This window comes from Hylobates moloch, unplaced genomic scaffold, assembly GCF_009828535.3.
Source record: "Hylobates moloch isolate HMO894 unplaced genomic scaffold, HMol_V3 SCAFFOLD_17, whole genome shotgun sequence".
In the NCBI taxonomy this organism is placed as follows: Eukaryota; Metazoa; Chordata; class Mammalia; order Primates; family Hylobatidae; genus Hylobates; species Hylobates moloch.
The window spans coordinates 57,570,551-57,589,355 of NW_026652292.1; positions in this window are offsets into that span (position 1 = coordinate 57,570,551).

Below are 18,805 nucleotides of genomic sequence, written 5' to 3' on the forward strand. Positions count from 1 at the left end.
ACAATGAAATTAAGTCAAAAATTAATAGTAATATCAAAAAACAAATTGCCTCTTCTACCAGGAAACATAAAACAAACGACCACCACTACAAAATTTGATTTAAAAATATATGGGGTCAAAGGTGAAATATACACAGAAATTTAAGAATTGTTATAAATTCACAATGATATCTTGATGTATCAAACTCTATACAATATAACCAAAGCAATGTTCAGAGAAAAGTTCATAGCCTTAACACAGCTATCAATAAATCATAAATGAAATTGACACCTGCTTCCAGAAAGATAAAACTAAAAAAGAAAACAACTTAAAATAAAGAACATCAAAAAAATCAATAGAGATATAAGCCAAACTTAATGTGTTAGAAAAAAAGTAACAAAATAAATAAAGTATGCCTTGAAAAACAGCAAAAATACAGCATTAAATAACCGGATTTTTTAAAAAAGAGAAAACACAAATACCAAAACAATAAATGAAGACAATTTATTAAAAATCATTTTTGCAAATATATTTTGAAACCTGAATCACATTGGTAATTTTACAAGAAAATAAACTGTGTAGAAGTGGCATATCAAAAGTAAGTGAAGAGGCAGTTTTCAGCACAGTAACAAAGAAGAAATTGACCTTAGCTGAGTTAAGAAAATTTAAATTACTACTTTCCTTAGAAAATAGAAACATTACTCAAGGGAAAAAAAAAGGCGCTTTACACAAATTTCCCAGCTCTATATGAATTCACAGGGGGTTTTTAGAAACAGAGAGTCCTAAATTTATTTTAAACAATTCCCAAGAATAGAAAAAAAAATTATTCTCTATTCTGTTTTCAAAAAGAAAAACTTTAGGGAAACTTCTGAAGTAGTTTTTAAAAAGAAGATGAGAAAATGACTTCAAGACCTGAAAAAGATGATACAGTATATTACAATTACAGGCCAATTTCACTTACGAATAGAAGTAAAAAACTTAAATACAGAATTATTAAATAGAATTCAACAGCACATTTTTACTTTGTATTGTAGGAAAAAACTCCTAGGGGAATTAGATGTGAAAAGTGTCCCTGGTCCTATGATCACGAAGATTTGCAGCAAGGTCAAGACACAGAAGTAACAAATGCTTCCAGCCTCAGCAAATGGTGCCCCATCTTCTGCATGGGGATACCCATTATTCCAAGCCTCTTTTCGGGGGAAAGTGATAGACAATGGTGGCGCCCAGGGTGCAGGGAACAAAGGGGACTGGACAGGCAGAAAATACGCATCGGGGTTCTAAAATACAATTCTGCAGAGGTCCTTTTCCCCAGACACAACCTAGAAAATGGCAATGAAAAAGATAAGGAAAACTAAAAAGATGAAATCCAAGATCATTAGAAAGCTTTACATACTGATACAGATACCCAGAAACCTCAAAATCACAGGATACAAAAGGAGAAAAGCAGTAATTGACCAGCTAAGACTCAACTAAGCAGGACAGCAGAGTAAAATCAGGCTCAAGTGCTAACTTCTTGTAGGTAGATCAGATAATCTGAATTATGGATATTGTGTATGTGGTATAGGGTGGATTGTGTGATTGATTGATTGTTACTTGTACAATTCTCCTTTTGGTAATTACATGGAGTTTTTTTTTTTTTTTTAAGTTTTTTTTCTCAATACCACCTCTTAAGGTTTTAAAAATTGTGTCATATCTGATTAAGTAAAAATTTTCAATAACTGCATTTGTAAATTGCTAATAAAAATTAAACGTAACTTTAAACAGTCAATAAGCTCTAAGTGCCTCTTAATAAAAGTACTGTATAATTGTTTTTTAAAATTCTATGGCTGTCAAATAGATGAATGTTTGATCATGTTTTTTAAAGAAACAAGAAAGTTGAATCAATTGCTCAATGTAGCTATAGCCTTGAAATGAGAATGTATTATGTTTTTTCTTTTACTAAAAGGGATCTCCTCATGATAATTATTATCCCCAAACATCCCTTAGGTCTTTATTTTTTTTTTAATTTTTATTTTTTGGGACAGAATCTGGCTCTGTCACCTAGGCTGGAGTGCAGTGGTGTGATCTTGGCTCACTGCAACCTCTGCCTTCTGGGTTCGAGCAATCCTCATGCCTCAGCCTCCCAAGTAGCTAGGAATACAGGAGCCTGCCACCACATCCAGCTAATTTTTGTATTTTTAGTAGAGACAGGGTTTCATCATTTTGGCCCGGCTGGTCTTGAACTCCTGACCTCAGGTGATCTGCCCAAAATGCTGAGATTACAGGCATGAGCCACCATACTCGGCCTCCTTAGGGTCTTTAAAGACAGTGGCATGGATAGTTATGGCAAGTCAACTTTTTTCACCATGTGACTTAGGAAGCAACTTTATATATCATCAAGAAACCTGATTTGTGGAAATGTACAGGCTCCTTCTCATCATAGAATCATTGGATTACCTTGTTATTCTTAGTTCTCCCTTAATTGTAGAAATCTTATACTCTCTTAATACCACCAGTGGAATCATGAAGGCATCTAAAAGTAAATGGCTACACATCCTGTGCTTGCGCACCTATTCTGCATTACTTGTCTGCAGTAGGAAACCCAGGAGAGTAGGATCTGAGCATGTTTCCTGAGCACTTAAATGCTTATTTTGAGGGTTTTCTTCCTCTCTGAACCCTGGAAATAACGTATGGATAACTTCCATTGTTGTCATGAACACTTCCTTTCCTTGTTTCCTTTCAATAGAGGTCGTTCTTATACTGAAATTCCTTTGTGCTTTGGGAAGTCATTCACTTTCTTTAACCCACAATCACCATATTCTAGTGTGCTTTGGTCTTAGTCAATTCTTGGCACATTGACAATTTTTTATACAAAATATCACCATCCAGAATCCAATTTATTTTCAAAATATATAACTGTGACTATTATGGATTGGTGAATAAGAGATTATAAGAAATTGTTTAATCTGTAGTTGATTACAAATTATCAATCCATCTCAAATAAGCATAACTTTCTTATAAAATTCAAAAAGAAAATCAGAGGATAAAGTATATTTTTATAACTGGCATTTAATCATTTTATCAAAATATAAATATTTTAAATGAAAAAAACTCTGTTTGCAAACTTTGCCACTGTATATAAACCAGTCCACACACATGAAATTTATTTTTTATGAACATATATGTATTTTATATATATACACTTATCTTAATAAATATATAAAGCCACATTTGCAGCCTTATTATAAATAAATTTGGAAGATAAAGTCTGTAAGAATAGTCATTAAAATTATCATGTTAAAGTTATGTTTTCATCAAATTTCATGATATAAGATATATAATTCAAATAGATTAGATTTAAAATTACTCTTTCTAAAATTTTTAAACAAACACAAATTAACTATGTGGAAAATTATGAACACACAAACACACACACATATGCGCACATACACACATACTTGGGAAAATCACATCTCTCCTACTATAAAAAAATCTGTCTTTTTTACAGGTAGATTTCTACATTTAAGAATCAATGGAAATTTTGTTCTCACCTCCTGACAGGCTTTTAAGATCATAACACTTGGTAATTTTTTATGTCAACAGTAAAACTGCAGAGAAAATAAGAAGCAAAAAAAGATGAAAGAGTTTCTTCTTAGGTCAAGTATTTCTACCTGTCTGAGAGGAAAGTTGATAAATCATATAATTAGGTGTTGTTTATGCCTTATTAATTAGATGTTAAACAAAGTCTCAGTTTATATTTTCATCCTACGCAAATCTGGAAGAACAGGACAGTTTGATATCATAATATACTAACAATATCAAAAATATTAAACTATGCCAACAGAATAAAACAACTAATACACCTCAAACTATTCAAATTCTTCTAAAATTCTTTTCTTAGAATTTGTTTCTTTTTTCTTTTCTTTTTTTTTAAGTAGGAAATCAAATGAAACAACAGGTCCTTAATGAAGTGTGTGTCTAAAACCATTCAGTTTCTGTTTCTAAGCATGATAGAGCAACAGAGACCAGACTTGTCTTAAAGCTTTAAAAAAAAAGACAAATTTATTACACACAAAATTACAGATAGAGTGCAAAAGCAATGCAGGATTGTGTTCTCTGAGGGTTGGGAGGTGGTAATTAAGCAAAGTCCTAAAATTACTTCTGCTTGTGGATCACTCATAAACAGTTTTCAGAATGCTGTACGGTGGAGGAAACTCAAACCAAGCCTGGGGTTCTCTCTGGATTAAGGAGACAGATATCTGAGATTAGGGAGAGTAAGGCAGTCAGTATTTTTGAAGCAGAGTACTAGAGAAGAGGGCACTGAACAGGAACTCTAGAGAACTGCAGAGGACGCTGTTGAGTGCTCAGATAAGGCCTGAAGAAGCAACACTTGGGTATAAATCTAAATGTGAATAAAGCAGGATTCTTAAAATCAAAGAAAGAACATTTGAAGCTTACGGATAAACAAGAGTGAAAATCTAACATAGAAAAATCTGGAATATCTGAGGTTAAAAAATGACAAAAGTATCATAGGCAGTAAAGAAAAGATTGATAAGAAATGGATCAAGTAAGCAGGGGACAGATGTTGCAGGACTTTCAGCCTTGGTTATAGTTTTCAATTTTGTTACAAATGTCTTGATAAACTATTGAAGGAGACTGACGTCATCTACTCTGTACTTGAGAATAATCACACTGACTGTCCAATAGTGGATGCATTGCAGTAGCACAAGAGTAATGACTGTGAGATGAGTTAGAGTTTTAGGTAGTCCTGATGAGGTCTTATGATGGTGGTTGTAGAGAAGCTGAAGAAAAGTAGTAATCATCGGAATATGTTTTTTGGCAGTACAGTCAAAATGTTTACTGATGGTATACGAAGAAAAGGGAGGAATTTAAAATAATTCCTAGATTTTTGTCTGATTCAAAAGAATAGATTTTGTTGACATACAGTAAGATGAGAAAGGCTTTCAGATAGCTAAGATTTATCACCAATTGGAAGGTGTCTAAATTAGGAGTAGCGATCTAGGAGTTATCAGTATGTAGTTGGTGATTAGATACACAGAAAAGAGCGAGTTCATATAGAAAGAGAATAGAAAGTGCAAACAGAAGACTGTCAAAGTAAGACCCCTGGAATACTCTAATATTTTTAAAGGAAGTCTGCAAATAAGGCTGAGAAAGATAGACAGTGAGATCAAGGGGAATTTTAGAAAACAGTATTTCCCCAAAACAAAAAATACATAGTAAATACTAATAAGAAAGAGGATCAAGTCTATCACAACTAAACCTATTGAATGGTAGACTAAAAGAAAAAGAGAAATTAACCAACACTTTCTGATCACCTTAGTTAATAGCAATACAGTGGGGTTGTAAAGACAAACATACAATCAGAATAAAATGAGAAAAGCATAGCCATGAACAAGCAGAAAATACAAAAGAATGAATTTAGACTAGTATGTCTGAAAAAGGTGAAAAGCATGGAATAAACTTATCTTTAAATGTTAATTTTCCAATAATTTCCAATATTTTAACATGTTAGTTACTTTATTTCTTATAATATTGTTTTTAGCTTCCAGACACCTTTTAAATTGTGGCACCTCTAAATTTAAAACCAACATTTCAGTTGTTTATTGAAAAAGAATGTAATAGATATACTATATGTCTACTGTTTAGAGATTTTGGGGGCTTTCTGTAGCATATCTACTTTCAGATACCCTGCATTTTGAGAAGTTACTCTGTAAAGCAGACAAGAAACTTTTGGATCGGGCAGCATTTGGATCAGATGTGGAAATGAAAGAACTTTCTTCTTGATTTTTTTACATTATTTTTATTTTTTATCCCCGAGTGGATAAAATAACTGCACTTGAATTCATTCCTTAAGGATACAGATAGTAATATAGAGAAAAAGAGTTGTATTGCTAGAACTTAATTCGAAAGGCAAGAGTAAAAGGAAAAAGGGGTATTAGTAGTGAGGGAGGGCTTAGCTCTTAAAGGAAACAGGGAAGTATCCTCCACCTTAACATGAAGAAAATATATGGTCATAAATTTAGCTAGGTTGATAGAACTGATAATGGGTTAATGAGATACTTCTCTCAATATCACATGAATATTCTTATGACTTTTATGTTGGTGTCACCATATGAGAGGGAGTGGAAGTAAGTAAGGATTTGACTCAGGAAATTATGAGTATGCTACCTGAGACAGAGTATGATGGTTAATATTGAATGTCATCTTCATTGGATTGAAGAATGCAAAGTATTGTTTCTGGGTGTGTCTGTAAGGGTATTGCCAAAGGAGATTAACATTTGAGTCAGTGGACTGGGAAAAGCAGATCAACCCTCAATATAAGTGGGCACCATCCAATCAGCTACCAGCGTGGCTAGAATAGTGGCTAGAATAAAGCAGGCAGAAGTGGTGGAGAGATTAGACCGGCTTAGCCTCCCAGCCAACATCTTTCTCCTGTGCTGGATGCTTCCTGACCTGGAACATCAAACTCCAAGTTCTTAGGCTTTGGGACTGGGACTGGCTTCCTTGCTCCTCAGCTTGCAGATGGACTATGGAGGGACTTTGTGATCATGTGAGTTAATACTATTTAATAAACTCCCCTTCGTATATACATCTATTCCCTTAATTCTGTCCCTCTGGAGAACCCTGAGTAACACAGAGAGGAATTGGTTTATGTGTAGAGAAGAATGGTAGTATTGACTGGCATTATTGAGTTTGTATTTGATATTTGTGACCACTAATTAGACAGGAATTCAGTCATCACTCTTGCATAGTTTTTTTTTCCTACAGTATTCAAACATATAGATCCAGGAAAATGATACAAAGGTAACTTAGTAAAGCCATAATTGGAGTTTTTAAAGGCAAGTAATTTGGAAAACAAAGGTAAACGAGTTAAGGGAACTCAACAAGAACATGAAGTTGTTGAAACACTGAAGTTACATGTAGAAGACGGAAAGTGATTAGTAGACTAAAACATAATTAATATGAACAAGAAAATAAAGTAAGTTTTGATAAGTCAGATAATTCTTGGTTAAGACAAAACACAGCACGTGAACTGATAGATGGAGATGGTGAATAGGGAGTGGGATGTTTGAAAATGGGTTTAGATTTTTGTGATGACAAATTCTGGTGCCAGAGTATGGAAATGGTGGCTGAGGTATAATTAAAAATAAAGAAAAGAAAAAAATAACTGTTGGAGCTAAAGAGTATATGAACAGGGGGATCAGAGTTTTGGGTGTATCTAACATTTACCTGGATACGGAAACAGCCAACAAAGAATAGGCAGACAAGTGAGGAGGAAGACAATGAGTTAAGTGATGAAAAAAATGGGAGGAGTGGGCTGGGCGTCAGTAGTAACAGAAACTAGGAAGAAGTGAGAAAGTCTGACTGCATATATATCATAGAGCTTGAGCTTCTGAGGAAGTACAAAGAAGAGTTTGATCAGCATCAGCACGCAAGGAGTACATTGACCTTGCATAAGTGGAGGGTGGCAGAAAAAAACAGCCTGCACTTGTAAGGTCTTTGGGGAAAATCAGTGTTAATAGGAGCCATCCAGGTTCACAGAGCAAGAAGATAAAAGAAACCTGCAGAGAAAACAGTGTATTGATCATCGCATAAATGCTGCTATTTCGAGGTTGAAATATTTACGTAGGGCCATATATTTGACAAGTAATCTCAATGTTTATTAAATATACTTTATTAAATCCATACTAATCTCTTTTTCATTCAAATAAAGCTTCCTCACTATTGATTAAAAATAATTACCTACATAAATAACTAAATAAACTGATTGTTTCCTGAATTACCTATTCAGTTGAGATAATTTCCAAAAGGAGTTGTTATAAAATAAGTTGGTAATTAGTACAATTCTCATGTAACATAACCAGAATGAATTTTGTACTGGATGTTTCATACATGAAAGCAAAATCTAGGCAAGAGAACCAGAATGCTATAAGCATACAAGCCATCATATAAGAACGCACATCTATTCAGTGTAGAAAACTCATAAATGGGAATACTTTAAATCTGCCCATTTCCAAGCCAACATTCCACTCTGCCCTCAGGAGCCCAGTCTGTTATCAGCAGGCTATCCTCTCTGTAAGTTTATTTCATGTGCTTCCTTTGAATGAAAGTCGTTTTTTACTCACCTTCTCCAGTTTTTGTCTTCCCATCATCTATTAAGCCCTCTCTAGGACACTGAAGAAATGCTTATTGCCAAACTCGGTTTTCAATTCTCTTCCACATCCAACTATATAGCTCTTCATTGAGAGATCAGTGGGCAAAGATGACCATTCCATTCATAAAATGCTTTCTTTGCTTGGCCTCCAGTATATCACCCTCTTTTTAATTCTACATCTAGATCTGTGGCTGTTATTCCTTAATCTCTTCTACAAATTCTTCCTCATCTTTATGAACTTAAATGTTGGACTTCCTTCCACTGTTTATTTTCTAAGTCATTTTATCTAATCTCTAGTTTTACATATACTAATATTCATATTCCTGTATCCAATAGCTACTCAACATCACCGCTTGTACATACATATAATAAGCAGATTCAATTTAATATTTTCCAAAAAGAATAATTAATATTCTTACAAAATAAATAAATTTTGCCCATCTTATTGCCTTCCTCATCTTAATAAATAGTAATTCATTTTTTCTAGTTTCTCAGGCAATAAATCTTTATTACACACCTTGTATCCAATCTACCAATAACTTTTTATTGGAGATATCTACATATTACATACAGAATCCTACCATAATATTCTCTAATGTTCAGTTTCTAGCCATTGTTACTTCTAACTATTAAAATAATAGTGACATAAAATGTTATCCTCAAGAATTTTTTGTCCCTTTATACAACTTGACTTTCAATACAAGGCTTATCACTAAGTCTTGTATCTTACGTCTTAGTATCTTACCTCTTACATCTTAGTAACTTGTATCTTACAACTTAGTACTTTACATCTTAGTATCTTACCTTATCTTACATCTTAGTAACTTATATCTTAGCATCTTACCTTATCTTGATAAGTATCTTGTATTTCAGCAGAGGTCTGAGGGAAGTAAAGCAGCAAGCCATGACTATCTTGACTACATAACCATACCGTTTTTTGTTGTTGTTGTTGTTACTCAGGAGCAAATTATGAGAGCATAGTTTCAAAGGACATTTTGTGAAAAGGTGGTATGTCTCAGAAGGATCTATAGCCAAGGTTCTTATCCCTAGTAAGGATATTCCTTACTTACTTAGTCATTGCTTACTAACTTACTTAATCACTATTCCCTGAATATGGTATATATTGCATCATCATAATCATGGGTTTTGGAGAATTTGATGCAATGAGTTAGTAAATGCAAAAACACATACAGTTCTTGATTCATATTAGCTAAATTGAGCGTTGACATAAGAGCTGTTCTATTTTCACTAAAGCAAATATTTACATATATATTTTGTGAATATATTGTATTTTCAAAAATGAACAACTGGAATTCAGGATCAGAATTTATAAGATACATTCATCAAAGCTGTCATTGCATTTGATGCTGCCTCACAGCAGGACAAGCAAGTTGAAGAACTACATTGAATTTCTATTGAGTTATTGCTATCATTATATAGTTATCCCCAGGATGACACAATTCCATTAGAGCAGCCTTTGTATGACTGGTGTATTCAGTTAATGTAACCTAATAAATTTATTAAATGCCAAAATGAAGGCTCTTGTTTTTCCAGTGTGTTTATCAAACAATGAGTTCATATTGTTGGCTCTAAAAACCTTGCTTTAAAGTAATTAAAAGCAGTACTTATGTTACCCAAGGGCAATTGCTGCTTATTTATTTATTGTTTTATAATTTACCTTCATTAGTTCAGAGTGATGGGGCTAACTGTAGAACAAGTGCCAGGTTATTAGGATGTTATGACTACTGACCGTTTGAACTCACATATTCAATGAAGTGCAAATTTCCACATTTAAATAGTATACCCACTTAACAGTCATCAAGAGAAGTTGTGTAGACCACAGACAGAAGAAAAGCACAAAACTAATTTGGTCCAACTTATTTTATGCTTTTTTTAAAATTATATATTCTGTGGGTACATGGGCAGGCTTGTTACATGGATAAACTATGAAACGATGAAGTTTGGACTTCTAGTGAACACATCAAACAAAACATGAACATTGTACCAAATAGGTAATTTTTCAACACTCACTCTATGCTCACCCTCCACCGTTTTGGAATCACCATGTTTATCACTGCCACCTTTATGCCCATGTGTACCCATTGTTTATTTCCCACACATAAGTGAGAATATACAATATGTAATGTTTTTGCTTTTGAGTTATTTCACTTAGGATAATGACCTCCAGCTCAATATATGTTGCTGTAAAAGACATAATTTCATTCTTTTTTATGGCTGCATAGTATTCTAGGGTGTATATACTATACCACACTTTATCCAATTATTTGTTGATGCATAATTAGATTGATTCCATGTTTTTACTATTGTGAATAGTGTCACAATAAACATACGAGTGTAGGTGTATTTTTTGTATAATAATTCATTTCCCTTGGGTAGATCCTCAATAGTGTAATTGCTAGGTTGAATGCTGGCTCTATTTTTATTTCTTTGAGAAACCTCCATGTTGTTTTTCATAGAGTTTGCACTAATCTACATTTCCAACAACAGTGGATAAGTATTTTCTTTCCTCTGCATTCTCATCAACATCTGTTGTTTATTGACTGTTAAATAAAAGTCATTCTGACTGGTAAAAAATGGTATCTCATTGTGCTTTAATTTGGATTTCTCTAATGTTTTGTGATACTGAGCCTTTTTTAGCATGTTTGTTTTGCTGGCTGGCCACTGTATGTCTTTTGAGAAACGTCTGTTCATGTCCTTTGCCCACCTTTTAATGGGATTATTTGTTTTTACCTTGTAGAGTTGTTTGAGTTGCTTATGGATTCTGAATATTAGTCCTTTGTTGTATGCATGGTTTGCAAATACTTTCTCCCATTCTGTAGGTTGTCTCTTTATACTGCTGATTATTTATTTTGTTCTGCAGGAGCTTTTTAGTTTAATTAAGTCCCATTTGTCCATTCTTGCCTTTGTTGTATTTTCTTTTGAAATCAGTCATAAATTCTTTGCTTAGGTCACGTTCAGAAGAGTTTCCCTAGGTTTTCCTCCTGGATTTTTATTGTTTTAGGCCTTACATTTAAGTCTTTAATTCATTTTGAGTTAATTTGTGTATATAATGACAGATAGGATCTGCTTCATTCTTCTCCACTCTCACTACCCCTATTAACATAGTCCTGGAAGTCCTAGCCAGAGAAACCAGGTGAGAGACAAAAATAAAACACATCCAAATTGAAAAAAAAGAAAGCAAATTATCTCTCTTTGCTGATGACATGATCTTATATCTAGAAAACCTTAAAGATTCCTCTGAAAGACTACTAGACTTGATCAATGACTTCAGTAAGGTTTCAGGATATAATACCAGTGAACAAAAATGTAGTAGAGTTGCTCTAAACCAATAGCATTCAAGCTGAGATCCAAATCAAGAACTCAATCTCATTTATAATGGCCACAAAAATGAATAATTAAATAAATAAAAATACCTGGGAATACATTTAACTAAAAATATGAAAGATCTCCATAAAAGAACTACAATGCACCGATGAAATAAATAGTAATGACACAAATAAATGGAGAAATATCCCATGCTCATGGATTGGAAAATCAATATCATTAAAATGTCCATATTGTTCAAAGCAATCTACCCATTCAATGCAATTCCTATCAAATTACCAACATCAGTTTTCACGGAATTAGGAGTAACCATCCACAAATTCGTATGGAGCCAAAAAAAAGCCCAAAAGCCAAATTAATTCTAAGCAAAAAGAACAAAGCTGGAGGCATTGCATTTGTTGAGGTATCACATTACCATTTTTTTGCAAGCACAGATCAAGTCTATAGTAACCAAAACAGCATGGTTTGAGAACAAAAATAGATACATAGATAAATGGAACAGAATAGAGACCCCAGAAATAAAGCCATATCTCTACAACCAACTGATCTGTGGGAAAGCTGACAAAAATAAACAATGGGGAAAGGACACCCTATACAATATATGGTGTTGGGAAAATTGAATAGTCATATGCATAAGAATGAAGCTGGACCCCTGTCTCTCACCATATTTTTAAATATCTTTTAGGGAAAAAAAAAAAACAACCAACAAACTGAGCCTGAAACTGATAACACAGACACATACAGCATCATATTTAAGTAACCAATCTGAATTATTGCAGTGGAGATGTTTTATTGGTCAGAGTAACTAACCCTTTATTCAGAGTCGTCTGATACTATGTCTATATACGCATAAAACCAAATCAAAAAGTCATCTATGAATGTGTACCTGTATCTCTGTGTGTCTATATTATATCTTGGAAAATTAATGTCTTGTTCTGAAATTTTAGCTTTGGCAATCACTAAATAAAGGTCCATCTGAAAGTTAAAATAAATGGACACTCTCTAACTAACTTCAGGAAATTAGAGATACATTTAGATGTATATATTGTTTTGCAAACCAGATATTAATTTTCAAAAAGTTTATACACAGATATGTGTGAATATAAAAATACTAAAACACTGACTATTGATACTTCATCTTATCTAACTAAATATTAACTGAAGAGAACCATTATTTTGTTCTTTAAACACACATGAACTAAGTACCTATAAACTCTGTAATTAGAGAGTTTCTGGGTATTCAATAAAAGTATGCAAAATATAATTTCCAGGTAGATTATAGCATTATATTAATAAAGTAATAAGTGAACTAGGTACTAAAACTAAGTAAATTATGTACTAGGTACTATGGTAAATTTATTACATGTGTTATTGATATACAATTGCTACATAATTGATGTAATTAAGTTATGCCCCATAATTTGGAGATGATTTAACTGAATGAGCAATAAAACAACTCCTCCATTTCACACAGCTTTTAATTGTCAGAGCTGAGAAATGAATGACACATTTTGGCTCTAGATCCAAATGTCTTAACTGCTATATTTTGTTGTGCCTCTAGAGACATACAGACAAAATATTTCTCTAAAAGTTTGTTACAGATTCCATGATAACTATGTAAAAGGACCGGTATTAAAAAGTGGACAAAGCAAGGCAAGAAGTCAAGTCTACTCTCTTAACTTGAATGAAGCAAGTCGAGAGAGTTTATGTAGGGTACCACCCAGTTGCTGGGTCTTGAAAAATTAGTCAGTGTCCATGAGATAGGTGAATCAGCTGGTCAAGAAGCAGTACCTAAATAAAGGATTCAGTTTTAAAGTATTCTAGAATTATGAAAGAATGTCAGGAAGTTCAGTAAGGCTAGAGGATATGATGCAATGAAGGTGGAGGAGGAAAAAGGAGGAGAAAAAAGTCTGAGAAAAAAAGGCAAAATGTTAAACTATTCTTACACTTCCAAATATAACACATATACAAGATAATTCTAGGAGAAACCCCAATAAACCCAAAATAGATTTATTTTAATATAAAAAGCAATTAACATAATTTTTGAGGAGTTTTTAATGCTTATTTTGAGGCTAAAAATGTATGTAAATTTTAAATGATGAGGTGATGTAAAGAAAACTATCAAATGTATAATAATGCTCAAGTATGGCAAACAAGGTTTGGAAAAACATTGGGAAATTAAATTTATGCACAAAATAAGGAGCTTAACCTTTATCTGAAGAATAGTTAAGAGCAGTTGAAAGATTAAAAACAGTTCTGTGTTAGAATTTTTATCTTGGAAATATTCGCTTGGCCTGAGTCTAAGGAGAATTTGGTTCCTAGTAAAGTGTTGGAAGGTAGGCAAAAGATACTGCTGAGGATAGCTGGGCGCGGTGGCTGACGCCTGTAATCCCAGCACTTTGGGAGGCTGAGGCGGGTGGATCACGAGGTCAGGAATTCAAGACCAGCCTGGCCGAGATGGTGAAACCTCGTCTCTACTAAAAATACAAAAGAAAATTAGCCGGGTGCGGTGGCAGGCGCCTGTAATCCTAGCTACTTGGGAGGCTGAAGCAGGAGAATCACTTGAACTCGGAGGGCAGAGGTTGCAGTGAGCTGAGATTGTGCTGCTGCACTCCAGCCTGGGTGACAGAGTGAGAAAAAAAAAAAAAAAGATACTTCTGAGGATGACCCAGGCTATTCTGTCTTGGGAAAAATGGCAGCTACTTGTACCACCCAGTGAAATGCAGCACAAAAGTTGTTTTGTTTTGTTATGTTGTATTTTGAATTTGACGGGAGCACGTTAAAGATTTCCAACTTAGACATATTCAGGTTGAACGCTCAAGTGCAGGTGACAATACAATGGGCACTGAGGGTCACTAAGTGCTTTGACAGAGAAAGTGACTTTCATCACCAGAACAGTTGTACTCATAAGCAAAGCACATGTTGAAATGGTATAAATGCATTTTGTACTATGAGACTTCAAAAATCTTGTGATCAGACAATGGTTCAAGGCACTTGGATCTAAATATATAGGACACACACTAAAAATAAACTCTTGCTTTCTTTACTGAACCTATTTCATCAGAATTCGTAGGTGGTGGGGCCTAGTACTTTGTATTTTTAACAAGTTTCTTACATAATTTATAAGCATAGCCTATTTTGGAAACAATTACTCTTAAATGAATTTAATCCTTCTGTCAATGCCTGCATTCCACACACCCTGCTACCATTCTAGGTCGTTAAAATAATATACAAAACATAAACCAGAGTAAGAGAAGGGGTTCTTTTTGCTCAATTTCAATAATCACGACAGAAGAGTCCAGGGTTCAGAAAGATAACATTCACAATTAAAACAAATCAGATGTAACAGTTGGGTCCACATGTCTCTTAAACTAAAGGGGGCAGCTGGTATTACACGCCAGGTGATTGTCCTCTTGCTAGCGTGTGGCTGCAGTGTCATACATTTGTATATGTTTTAGATGTTTAGTTGGCAACCAAATTTAGAACAAACACAATGTATCTATGGACTGGTTTCAACTCGTTCATCTTTTTGAAGCTCTTGTCAAATCTATCCTCATCCATTGTCTTTTATGGAACAAGGAAGAATTTCAAATGATGGTATCCCTTAATTTTCCACCCCACTACTGATATAATCATAATTCATTTGTAAGTGGATATAAATATATGATATACACAATTATGCTTCTAAGGGTTGATGTACAGTAGGTCACCAATTGCTCAGACACTTGTCATTAATAACGGACATTACTACTTTTTCTCTAAATAGCTCTCTCTGGTCAAGGATCTAGACTATAGTACTGCTTAATATATGATAGTTACCCTGAGTCTTGACATTCTAAAACTATCACATTTTATGCTGGCAATGTATCTCCTTGCTCAGTACAGGAAAAACATCCAACCCCTCTAGTCCTCTAGCTTTGTCTTTCAGTGAAACAAAAGTTAGTTTCTTCAAACGATGACTCTTTGTTATTAATCATAATAGTGTCTGCTAAAGGAATGTATTCCATTTGGCAGAAATTTACATAGTTTCAGACAGCAACTTTGGGCTTCCATGCTAAATACATTCAGTCTTTTCTTTCGAATTTTATTCTCTATACTCCTCTACCTTACTCCTCTTCCCAGAAAAATGACCACTGTGCTGCTATATCAGGTGGCTGTCTTGTCTTCTGGCCAAAGGAGAACTGCAGGAGATGAAAAAGCGAAGTGTAAGAGTGAGATGGGAATTTACTTTCCTAGCATCCTCCCTGAAGGCTTCTCCACCCCTTCCTGAATCAAAACTCCCTCCAGCGTGCCTGTTTCTTCATTACTGCTACTCAAAGTGTGATGCAAGGACCAGTGCTGGTGAGAAAGCATCTGGAAACATTAATTGTAATTCTACAGAAAAATTTTAGGTCTACTAGGTTCAAATTTTAAAAGCAGACCTGGCATTTTGTCTTTTTAAATTTTAATTTTTTAGTAATTTATTTTGATTTTATTTTACAATAGTATCTGTTTGCATAGGACTACAAAGTAAACAAAACAAAACACACACACACACACAAAATGGATTCTTCCTCATAGATAAAGTTGCCAGACTGAAAAACTAAAAATAAGTAAACCAGTTAATTTTGAATTTCAGAACAACAATGAACAATTTGTTTCATATAAATTATATGGTATCCAAATATTATATGGATTTTCTTCGGCAACCCCAAACAACCCCTTCTTGAACAGATGGTTTGAGAAGTGCTGCTCTGCGTGATCCTGTCTTCTCAGGTTCTAACATGCACTTGTAAGCTTTGCCCTTTTGGAGGTAGGGTTGATAACAGCTCTAATGTCAAGAGCAGGGGCTTGCATGATTCCTGTGGTTTTCCAACATTATGCTCGTACCTTTTTCAAAAGTTCCTTTACTAAAAGCTCTCCTTTGATGAACTTAATTTCAGTATGCCATCTGTTCCTTGCTGGGACATAAACTGATGATACATCTTCCATGCTGAATTCTTTCCGTTATTTCTAAATCCTAGTATGCAATGCGCTTCCCAGTCTTCTCGCTAGATTCTTGCTCCTCAGGACTGCCACGTTGTATATACCAACATTTAACAAAAGGAATAGAAACAGTCACTGGATGCCTAATTTGGGGAAGACAAGAGCCATTAAGCTGCCAATCAACATTATCCAGATGTCTGCATCCGGTTACCTCATTCCTCAAATCCTTTTCTCCCTCTGGCTAACCACTTTCAATATGTAGTTTACTTGCTCTCAGACTCTTGTCACAACCTTTTCTTAATTACCCTAATTCACATCCTGCAACTTTGCAATGGAGAAAATGGATAAACTTGCTGTGAACTAACAGTGACTGAGTATAACACTGAGCACTCTTGTTTTCCAGTTTTACTTTTGTGCCCCATATGGGAACAGATCCAAGACTCTCTCAAACATCAATGGTTTATCTCACCTTCACAAAGAACGCCAGAACCCTTGGCTTGACAATTCTTTGCTCAACTCTTTTCAGGCAACTAACTCAATCACAGGAAACTCTTATTTTAGATAGTGTCTTAGGTTGAGCCTAAATCTGCTTCCTTGTAACTCTGAACTATTACTTCTAGTCCTGCTCTCTGTAGTAAAAATATGTGTGTTCTCTTCTATACTAGACATTTATTCATTCTATGGGCATTTACTGTGTGGCTAAATAAAATATGTCATTGTATTAGACCTCTAATTATAATATGCTGCAATGCAATGACTTTCTTAGTGACTAATTATACACACAAACACACACACACATACACACACACACTATATGTATGTGTTTTATAAAAACCATGTAAACTTTTAAGATATAATTATATCTATATGCAACTTAATCCTGCCTTACAGTACTAGTACTAATTTACATAGAGCCTCTAAAACTATTCTGTAAGCAGGCAAATAATTATTTTCTATTTGTGAGAAAAGTAATGTTCCCAAAATTAAAAGGAAAAAAATACACGCATTTGGAGTGAAATCCAAGTCTACCACTTATTAGCAGTGTGATCCTGAGCAAGCCATTTAATTCTTTTACAACTGGGGGATATAACACTTTGATTACACTATTACTAACAGAAAGACTCATTTTCATTTTTGCCAGCCATGTGATGCTACACCCATTTTTTAAAAATCTATTCTGCTCAACTTTTCTTCTTTTTTGTATGCAGTATTGGACTCAGTTTGCTAATTCGTTATCTAGAATTTTTGCATTTATTTTTACTCAAAATTAACCCACAACTTCCTTTCTTTCATTGTCTTTGCCTCATTTTGGTATGAAAACAGGCAAAATAGAAACAAAAGCAAACCACATACATACACATTGATCAAAATGGCCTTATCCTTTCCCCCAGCTTGACTAAAATTTGGACCATTTTTTTTCTTCCTGACTATAGGCCTCTAGCCTCCATTTTCTTAGAGTATTTACTTTAGAAATCTTGTACATTTGTTCTCAGCTCCTTTGAGATGTAGTCTTTTTCCAGTTTTACAACCAGGGATGTTTTTCTTAAGGACCTGGGAGCCATCTTTTCAAAGTGTCATCATATGTCATCATAGAAGGAGATAGTGTCCTTGTCTCCCAGTCTTTGTGAGAAGATAGGAGCCCAAATTTGCTAAGTACCAATGAGCAAACACAGACAGTCAACTCACATTGACCAACCTTCCCACTAATATTCTCAAATACTTCTCCACTAGTTTCCCCATTGCTTAAAGTGTCTTCAGTCATTGTCTTCTGTTTTAGTGCAGTTGAGTCCAGCCTCTCTTTCCTATTGCAATAGTTTTAAATAAAGTCTTATCTGCCCTTTTAACTGGTATAATTTTTCTTTGACAATATATACACATGTTCCCCTTTCACCTCTTCTTTTCTCTCTGTCCCTTAAGCCCTTTTTAAAGCTCACTTTTTTTTTTTTTGAGATGTAGTGGCACCCACCACTATGCCCAGCTAAGTTTTTGTATTTTCAGTAGAGATGGGGTTTCACCATGTTGGCCAGGCTGGTCTCGAACTCCTGACCTTGTGATTCACCCGCCGCAGCCTCCCAAAGTGCTGGGATTACAGGAGTGAGCCAATGTGCCCAGCCTAAAACTCACTTTCTTATTATATAAAATGAGTCGAAGAAGGAAAGGCATGTGTCCTATTTACCGTCTTTACCTAGAAATATTCCTCTGTTAGATGTATTCAATTTCCAAAAATATTTTTCCAGGGCTTTTATTTCCTTGTAGTGAGTGGAGCATTTATATTAGCTGGGTGCTCAATGTTTCCTGTCCTGATATCAACTATTCTTTTAGGAAAGAAGATTGTGAGTTATGCTTCTCGATCTAAGTTTC